The following is a 7,672-nucleotide window of genomic DNA, read 5'->3' on the forward strand; positions in this document are numbered from 1 at the left end:
GTCGACTACTGAGTACCCTTCTCATCCTGGAATCCATCTGTTCCTTTATTTTTTTACCATTTCAAGTTTCAGTTAAGTATTACTCTCCCAGCCTACAAAAGATGGTGTTTTGAACAAGATTGCAATAAACCCATTGAAAAATCTAACTATTAATAACTTTTGGAATATTTAGTTTGATAATTTAATCAATCATATATAAAGATTTATCTTAAAATTACTTTAAAATATATTATTTTCTTTGTTATACAATATAATTCATTACATGTTGCTAATTTACGGCGGCCGTATTATAACCGTTGATTCGGCCGTCTTTTTTTATATAGAGCAAACCAGCACGGGGCAAACACACTAGATATCTACATGCATGAGAGGGATGGAGAGAGAAAAGAAAAAGGACGGATGATATCAACACGTGCATGCGTATGTGAGAACAAGAAAGAGAACGGATATGCGTGTGCATGCACACAATTTCAAACACAGAAAAGATCATACTTTCAAAATCGAGCGTCCAAATCAAAATCTGATGACACAGTTGCGTTCGTTTCAATTAGAGCTTTAAAACAAGATCCCACACCACTATATTTTAATAATACCTTTGTATTATTTTTCATGTGAGAAAATATCTTTTAGTGTATTATAATTTGCTTATGACTTTTGCAAAAATTGCTTATGGCTTTATGAAATGTTGCTTGACTCATCTAAGTTCAATTAAGTGGATATTAATGTTGATTTTGAGAAGATAGATTGGATGGTGTGATTAGAGAATGATGTCCAATAATTTTGTTGGGGTAGGTTGATGTTTATTGCATTATAAGTAATAGGCAACTTTAGCAAATTTATTGATCATTTTTACTATTTTATGTTGGTATTTTTCTATTCTATGTAAGCAATTTTTGTGTCTTTCAAAAATATTATCGAAACATATGCGAGTGATGTCTTATTTTTAAGGTCTTTTCGAAAGAAATATAGTTGTGCAACCAGAATTTGAATTTGATGGCCGATTCACGAACTACAATTATTTTAAGTTTTGAAATTGCTTGTGCGTGCTGTCGTAGGAGATAAGAATCTCCCACTCCGGTGTGAGCCAATCCCACTCCGGTGTGAGCCAATCGATGTAAAGCGTGTGTACCAATAAATAAAATTACGGCCGGATGTACTAAAGTTATTACGTTAAAATAATGATAAAATATTCCTAACTATAGTTGTGGTCACTACTACTTCCACGCGAATTTCTATGGCTCCGGTTCACTAGTCTTCCTCTCGAGTTAGCAGACAGCGATCAGAATGCATGGTTCAGAACAACCAGAGAATAGAAATATCTACACTACCCAGATTTATCCTATATAATATAATCGGTCATACAAATTGTAACTTGCTGGAAACTGCAAACCAGTAGCCAAATGGCTCCCAAAAAGGAACGTCTCCACAGCCTTATGCACTTGTTCATAGCATGCCTCCTCAAGCTTAGCACCGTGGCGCCTTGCCTACCGGATCAGGCGTCTTCCCTCCTCCAGCTAAAAGCTTCCTTCATTGGTGACAACTTACCATCATGGGAAGCTGGAACGGATTGCTGCCACCACTGGGAGGGCGTCACCTGTGACATTGGCCTTGGGAAGACTCATTTCCCTTGACCTCGGTGAGTTACACCTGGCGAGCAGTTGGCTTGATCCTGCGCTCTTCAACCTCACCTCTCTCAGGAGCCTCAGCCTTGCATTCAATGACTTTAGTGGAGCCTCGCTCCCAGCTTCTGGTTTTGAGCGGCTCACAGATATCATCCACCTCAACCTCTCTTGCACCAATTTTTTGGGTCAAATCCCAGTTGGAATTGCCTGTCTCAAGAACCTTGTCACCATTGACCTGTCTGGTAATTATTATTTGTATTTTGGGCAGCCAAGCTTCCAAGTCTTCATGGCAAATATGAGCATTCTGAGGGAGCTTTATCTTGATCAAGTGGATTTATCTAGCGGTGGATCGACTTGGTCCACTGTTTTAGCAGACTCCGTTCCCCAGCTACAGGTTCTTAGCTTGTTCGGGTGTTCTATGTCAGGTTCTATCCACTCTTCATTCTCAAAGCTTTGCTCACTTATGACGATCAACTTGGCAGACAATTATGAGCTCACCGGTGAAGTCCCTGAGTACTTTTCCAAACTATCTTCCTTGACCGTTTTAGATATATCAAGCAATAAGTTTGAAGGGCATTTTCCAACAAAAATCTTCCAGCTAAAAAGTTTGAGGACGCTTGATTTGTCCGATAACCACATGCTTTCTATGAGGTTAACACACTTCCCAACTGGGAATTATCTAGAAACACTAAATCTAATAGGCACCAATTTCTCTTATGACATGCCATCCTCGTTTGCCAAGCTTGAGTATGTAAAGACATTGGGTTTTAACATGATGGATATTGATGACAAACTCCCCGCTTTGATATCTAAGCTTCCATCATTGGATGACCTGCAACTCATGGGACCACATACGAAGAATCCGATATTATCTTGGGTTAGCAATATTACCCAATTGACACACCTAAGGTTTGATGGTTATGACTTCTCTACCGGTTTCCACTTGGATCGGCAAACTGACAAGGCTGGAAAGTTTGACAATAGTGAATTGCAGTTTCTCCATGCCAATACCGTACCAGATTGGAAATCTTACAAAATTGGTCGAACTGGAGTTCTCAAGTTGTGACTTCCCGGAGCAGAGAATGCCACCGTGGAAAGGCAATCTTACAAAGTTGGTCTCTTTCACAATTGATGATTGCAATTTCTCTAGACCAATATGTCGGTGTTTTACCGGCTGCCCACCGAGGGATATACCCAAGGTGGTAAGTTTTGGGTGAGGAGACGCCGAGATCAGGAACTCGAAGGTGCAAGGAACACAAGACTTAGACAGGTTCGGGCCGCACGGAGCGTAACACCCTACGTCCTGTATGGTTTGTATTGCCTTTGGTGTTGAATGACCTAATGATCTTCTATTTTTAGAGGGGTCCCTGACCTCCCTTATATATCCGAGAGGCCAGAGTTACAAAGATGCTAACCAACCCCCGCTGAGGGATCATACCAGAACATATCTTGAGTAGATCCCCTCCGTGTTGGTTAGCTCTATCTCCTATTTAAATGGGATAAACAAGAGATAAACAAAATGAATAAGAGATAAGACGGACTTAATCTCTTAGACCTCTTTAAACTACGTTATGTGCCCAGCCCGGTGGCCCCGGGTCTGACAAGCCCCCGAGCTCTTCGTAGCTGGGTACTGCAGGCTTATCGAGTACTTTTGAAGCAGTCTTCGACTTCTTCCGGAGCTTCGTCTTGAAAACCTTCTTCGAGTACTTGCTTGGCTGCATCGAAGCTATGAGGTGCTCATGCCCCGAATTTTTGTTATGGTGTGCGATTTAAAAATCGCACTCCATATGGAGTAGCCCCCGAGCCTTAGGTTGAATCGGAGAATCAGGCCGAGGGTCCCATTTGTCTGTAATCCTCTTTATCCTTCAAAGAAATTTGAAAAATAAGTAGTCGATGCCACGTGTCCCTCAGCCCTCGAGCCTTGAATCCAAATCCCGCAAAATTTGGAGATAAGGATCCAACAACCGTGGCATGCAGGCAAAGAATGACAACTTGCGAAATTACCAAAATGATGGTACAGATGATGGGTATTAGATTATTAATTCGAAAAACCCCTTTTTTCGGGCTAACTAACCCTGAAAAAATGGTTAATTGAATATTTAATCCAAAACAATCCACCAAATGACCCCTCAACTTCAGAATATTCTCGGGAGTGACTCCTGAACTTCGGAACAGTAACTTTTCCCCACCCTGCTGGTTATTTAACCCCGCGACAACAGTAGGAAAAAACCGCGCTTTCAATCCGCATTCCGCCAAAAGCCACCAAAATCCCCAATCTGAGCCAAGCACCGCCACCATCCCCCCAAGGAGATCCTCCCGCTCCGACCTCCCCGCCCCTCTCCCCGCAGCCCCCGAGCATCTCGTGGCTAGCGCATCGGAGATGGCGTCCAAGAAGTCAGAGATCGAGGGAAAGAAGAAAGAGGCGGAGCCATCGACCGCGGAGTGGACACACAGTAAGTGCTCCCTCAACAATCTGAACAAACTAGTTTCCGAGGGGTTGCTGCAAGAGAAGAACCTTATCAACTGGCGCCCCTCTTACCGTGAACCGTTCCCCATGGAGAATGTCGACTAAATCGTCACATTCCTCCATTTTGCCGAACGGGGATTGGCCCTCCCCACTTGTTCCTTCTTTCGTGGCCTTCTTTATTATTACGGGCTTGAGCTCCATCACCTCAACCCTAATTCCATTTGCCATATTTCCATTTTCATCCACTTCTGCGAAGCCTTTCTCGGAATCGAGCCCCACTAGGATCTATTCTGCTTCCTCTTCCGCGTCAAACCCCAGCCTACCATGAAGAAACTTTCTGTAGTAGGGGGCGCCGGTATCCAACTGCGACAGCAGGCCGGCGAAAGATACCTTTCATACAAATTCCCCTCAAACCTTCCTGGATGGAAAAACCATTGGTTTTACATCGAAAACCATGCGCCCCAACTTCCGACGAAGTCGAATAGACCACCTGTAGTGAGGGGAGAATGGAACCTTGAACCCTCCGGCGGGGAGGTGGATCAAGTCAAAGAGCTGCTGGACGTCATTGAGGCATAGAAGAAGAAGGGAGTGACCGGTGCCTCCGTCATGTTCGCATTTTACAAACGCCGCGTCCAACCCATCCAGCAGCGCCATCGCCTGGGATTCGAGTACACAGGTCCCGCTGATCCTTCTCGCATGTGCGCAGAGGATTTGCCAGATGAAGTCGCGCTCCAGCGGGTTCAGCGGGTGCTGCTAGACGTTTACGCCGTGCCGTACGTGCCCACATTGTTTTCCGCATGAAATCCACCCAAACCAGTAAGTATTCGACTTCTTTTGCTGAAGGCAACCTCTGCTGCTACATTACTTAACTGAAGAACCTCCTGCAGGGACACACGGAGCTGTACCGTAGCTACCCGCCGCGACCAGACATCCCCCGACCAGATCACCTCCTCCCCTCTGCTGTCGCTGCAGCCAAGAAGGCTCGCCTTGCTGCAACTCAACACAGCAGCGAGTCCACCGAAGGCGTGGGCTCGCAGGCGGGAGAAGGAGCCGAAGAAGAAACGCGCCGGGACAACTCCTCCGACCAGAGCGTGGAGTTGACCGGCGCTTTACCACTGGTGCCAAAGGGCCATCGACTGGTGCGCAAACGCAAGGCGCCAGAAGTCGAGTCCTCTAGGTACTGATGTGCTGTTTTGACGAGTTGCTAAGTATCCGTAGCATTGAATAATGACAGTGTCCACTTGTAGGCTTCCTGCTCCGCCACCCGGGATCGAACCCGAAGAGGTGGAAACAGGCCCATCCGCCGTCGCTGCAGTGACCATTGCTGTGGCGGGGACCACTTAATCGGCCAATCAAACCTCACCGCCGGCAACAGGGATTCCGCGACGGGCCTTGCGGGTGAAAAAGGCCGCCAAAAAGAAGTCTACACTGTGAGTTTACCTCTGGTCGCTTGAAAACCTTGCTCTTGCCAGCTTGTATAACAACGACTTCGACATTATTAGGGCTGCGAGCGCGGTGCAGCTTCAGCTGGACCCGAGCACGGCTACTGCAGCCCCAGAGCCGTCAACCGGGGCTGAACCTTCCGGTGTGGAACTGACCCCAACTGCTGCAGCCTCCGAGCCCTCGGCGCCTGGAGAACAAGTGCCCACGGAGCTGGCCCCTGAAGCAGATGCGACGCTTCCCGACTTGCCGCCTCCCGAGCTCTGACAGGACGAAGCCGAAGCTGGTGGCGGAGAACAAGTCAAAACCCCTGATGCCGCTCCTACTGATGGCATAGGTACGCGCTTATCTGCCCGTGACTGGCTACCGAGGTCTGGGCACAGTATGTTGACAACATTGTGTTCTTGCAGGTGTCCAAGAACTGCCGCCGGAGATATCGCCGGGTCCTCGGGGAATCCCCGTGAGATACTGAGGGCCGGGCCGGGATACAAGAACGTCATCACCACCGACCTGGTGGACGACCCCCTGCTGACGGCAGAAAATTTAAGGACCTTCAAGAGCACCTTCAAGGAGCTATACGATTTTTCCATGGTAATACTTGGGTAATGTTTCGGTTGTGCATATTGATGAGCTGTTTTGACCCAATCTCTGCGGCCGTTGTCCAGCATGTGATTACCAAATCTCAGAAGAAATCGAAGAAGCTCGGCGCCGTTGTGAGTGATGCGAAGGAGTTAGCTGCCCTGGACAAGCGCATCTCCGAGGAGAAGACGAAGAATTGCTATCTGCAGCGAGAGCTTGACATACTGAAGCAGGAAAGAACTCGAGAGACTTGGCTGCTCAAGAATGACCTGAAAAACCTCGAAGAGGCCAACGCCGAGCTCCAAAAACAGCTCAAGGAGCAACAAGTGGAGTACCAGGAGCAGCTCAAGGGAGAGAGGAAAGCGCACCAAGGTAGGCCCTCACTTCCCTCGAGTGCTTTTCCCTTAATAATTTCCCTTAGTTGCTGAAATATCTTCGCCACAGAGCTTAGGAAAATAATAAAACACAAAGAGGAGCTGCTTACTGACGTGAAGAATATGCTGTATCGTTGTACAGATGATGTCGAAAGGCTGCAGAAGGTGATTGGCGATACTGAATGACAGTTCGTCGACTGCCTTCAGCAAATCAAAATGCTGGGCGAGAAGGACAAGCAGCAGCGGAAGGAGCTGGAGGACCTCAGGGGGGCCGCACAGGAGCTGGTGGACATGGTGGATCCCCCAGAAGAAGGCGAAGCGAGCCCGCGGCCCCTGCTGGAGCGGCTCCGCGAAGCCCCGAAGAAAGTACTCAAGTTCTTATCTGAGGCTCCGGTCGCATGCGTTAGCAATGCCCTCGCGTATGTGAAATCCTTCTTGCCAAACGCGCAGCTAGACATTTTTGCGCAGGGAATGGCAGTGGACTGCACGGATGAACGATTTGACGAGTACCTGCGAGAGGCCCAACCTGTTGCAGAACAAATTGTACACAATGTACTGCAGGATTAGGGTATGAGAAACAAGTAATCGTTCCCTTATGTAAATACTTCACTGAATTTCTCTACTTGTTTGCGTGCCTTTGCTGAATCGGGGTCCAGGCTTACAAGGCTCAAGTAGTAGACGCTTCCCTCGGTGCAACGACCCGAAGTGTAGCTAATACTCGTTTAACAGATTAGCCACAACTCGATCGAGCGGGTCTAAACTTGTTAGGAAAGAACGCGAGCATTGTCGCGGGGTTGCCGTGCGTAGGGCAGAAAAACAGGACTACCCCGAGTGCGGCGACTCTGAGTGTAGTCGAAAGTCACTCCTGCTTTGAGCGTGCTCCGTAAGCTAAGCAGGACCCGGACGGACGGATCGGGCTTGCTGGGAGCAGGTGCGGGCGTTGCCGCGGTTTTGCCATTCTTTTGGCGGAAACAAGACTGTTCTGAGTGCAGCCACTCAGGATGTAGTCGAGATAGCTCTTTATGCGAGCCTTTCCAATGTACTGGGTCTAAGCCAGTCGAGCGGATCGACTGTGTTGGAAAAAATACGACTGCGGTCGCGTGCGACCATCCAAGGTCGCGGCGGAACTCGATATGTAGAGGAGTTAGCCGGAGCCGAGGGTTCCGTCAGGAACGCGAGTCGAAAGGAGA

General features: G+C 47.9%; 1 long non-coding RNA gene across 1 annotated transcript; it reads left to right on the forward strand.

The window, feature by feature from the left end:
* Positions 1-5,171: 5,171 nt before the first annotated feature.
* Positions 5,172-6,363, forward strand: LOC112882310. Its single transcript, XR_003226641.1, has 4 exons — positions 5,172-5,519; positions 5,592-5,866; positions 5,940-6,120; positions 6,195-6,363. It is a non-coding gene; the product is annotated as an uncharacterized LOC112882310 (long non-coding RNA).
* Positions 6,364-7,672: the final 1,309 nt, after the last annotated feature.

The sequence above is a fragment of the Panicum hallii genome, chromosome 2, assembly GCF_002211085.1.
Source record: "Panicum hallii strain FIL2 chromosome 2, PHallii_v3.1, whole genome shotgun sequence".
NCBI classification, from domain to species: Eukaryota; Viridiplantae; Streptophyta; class Magnoliopsida; order Poales; family Poaceae; genus Panicum; species Panicum hallii.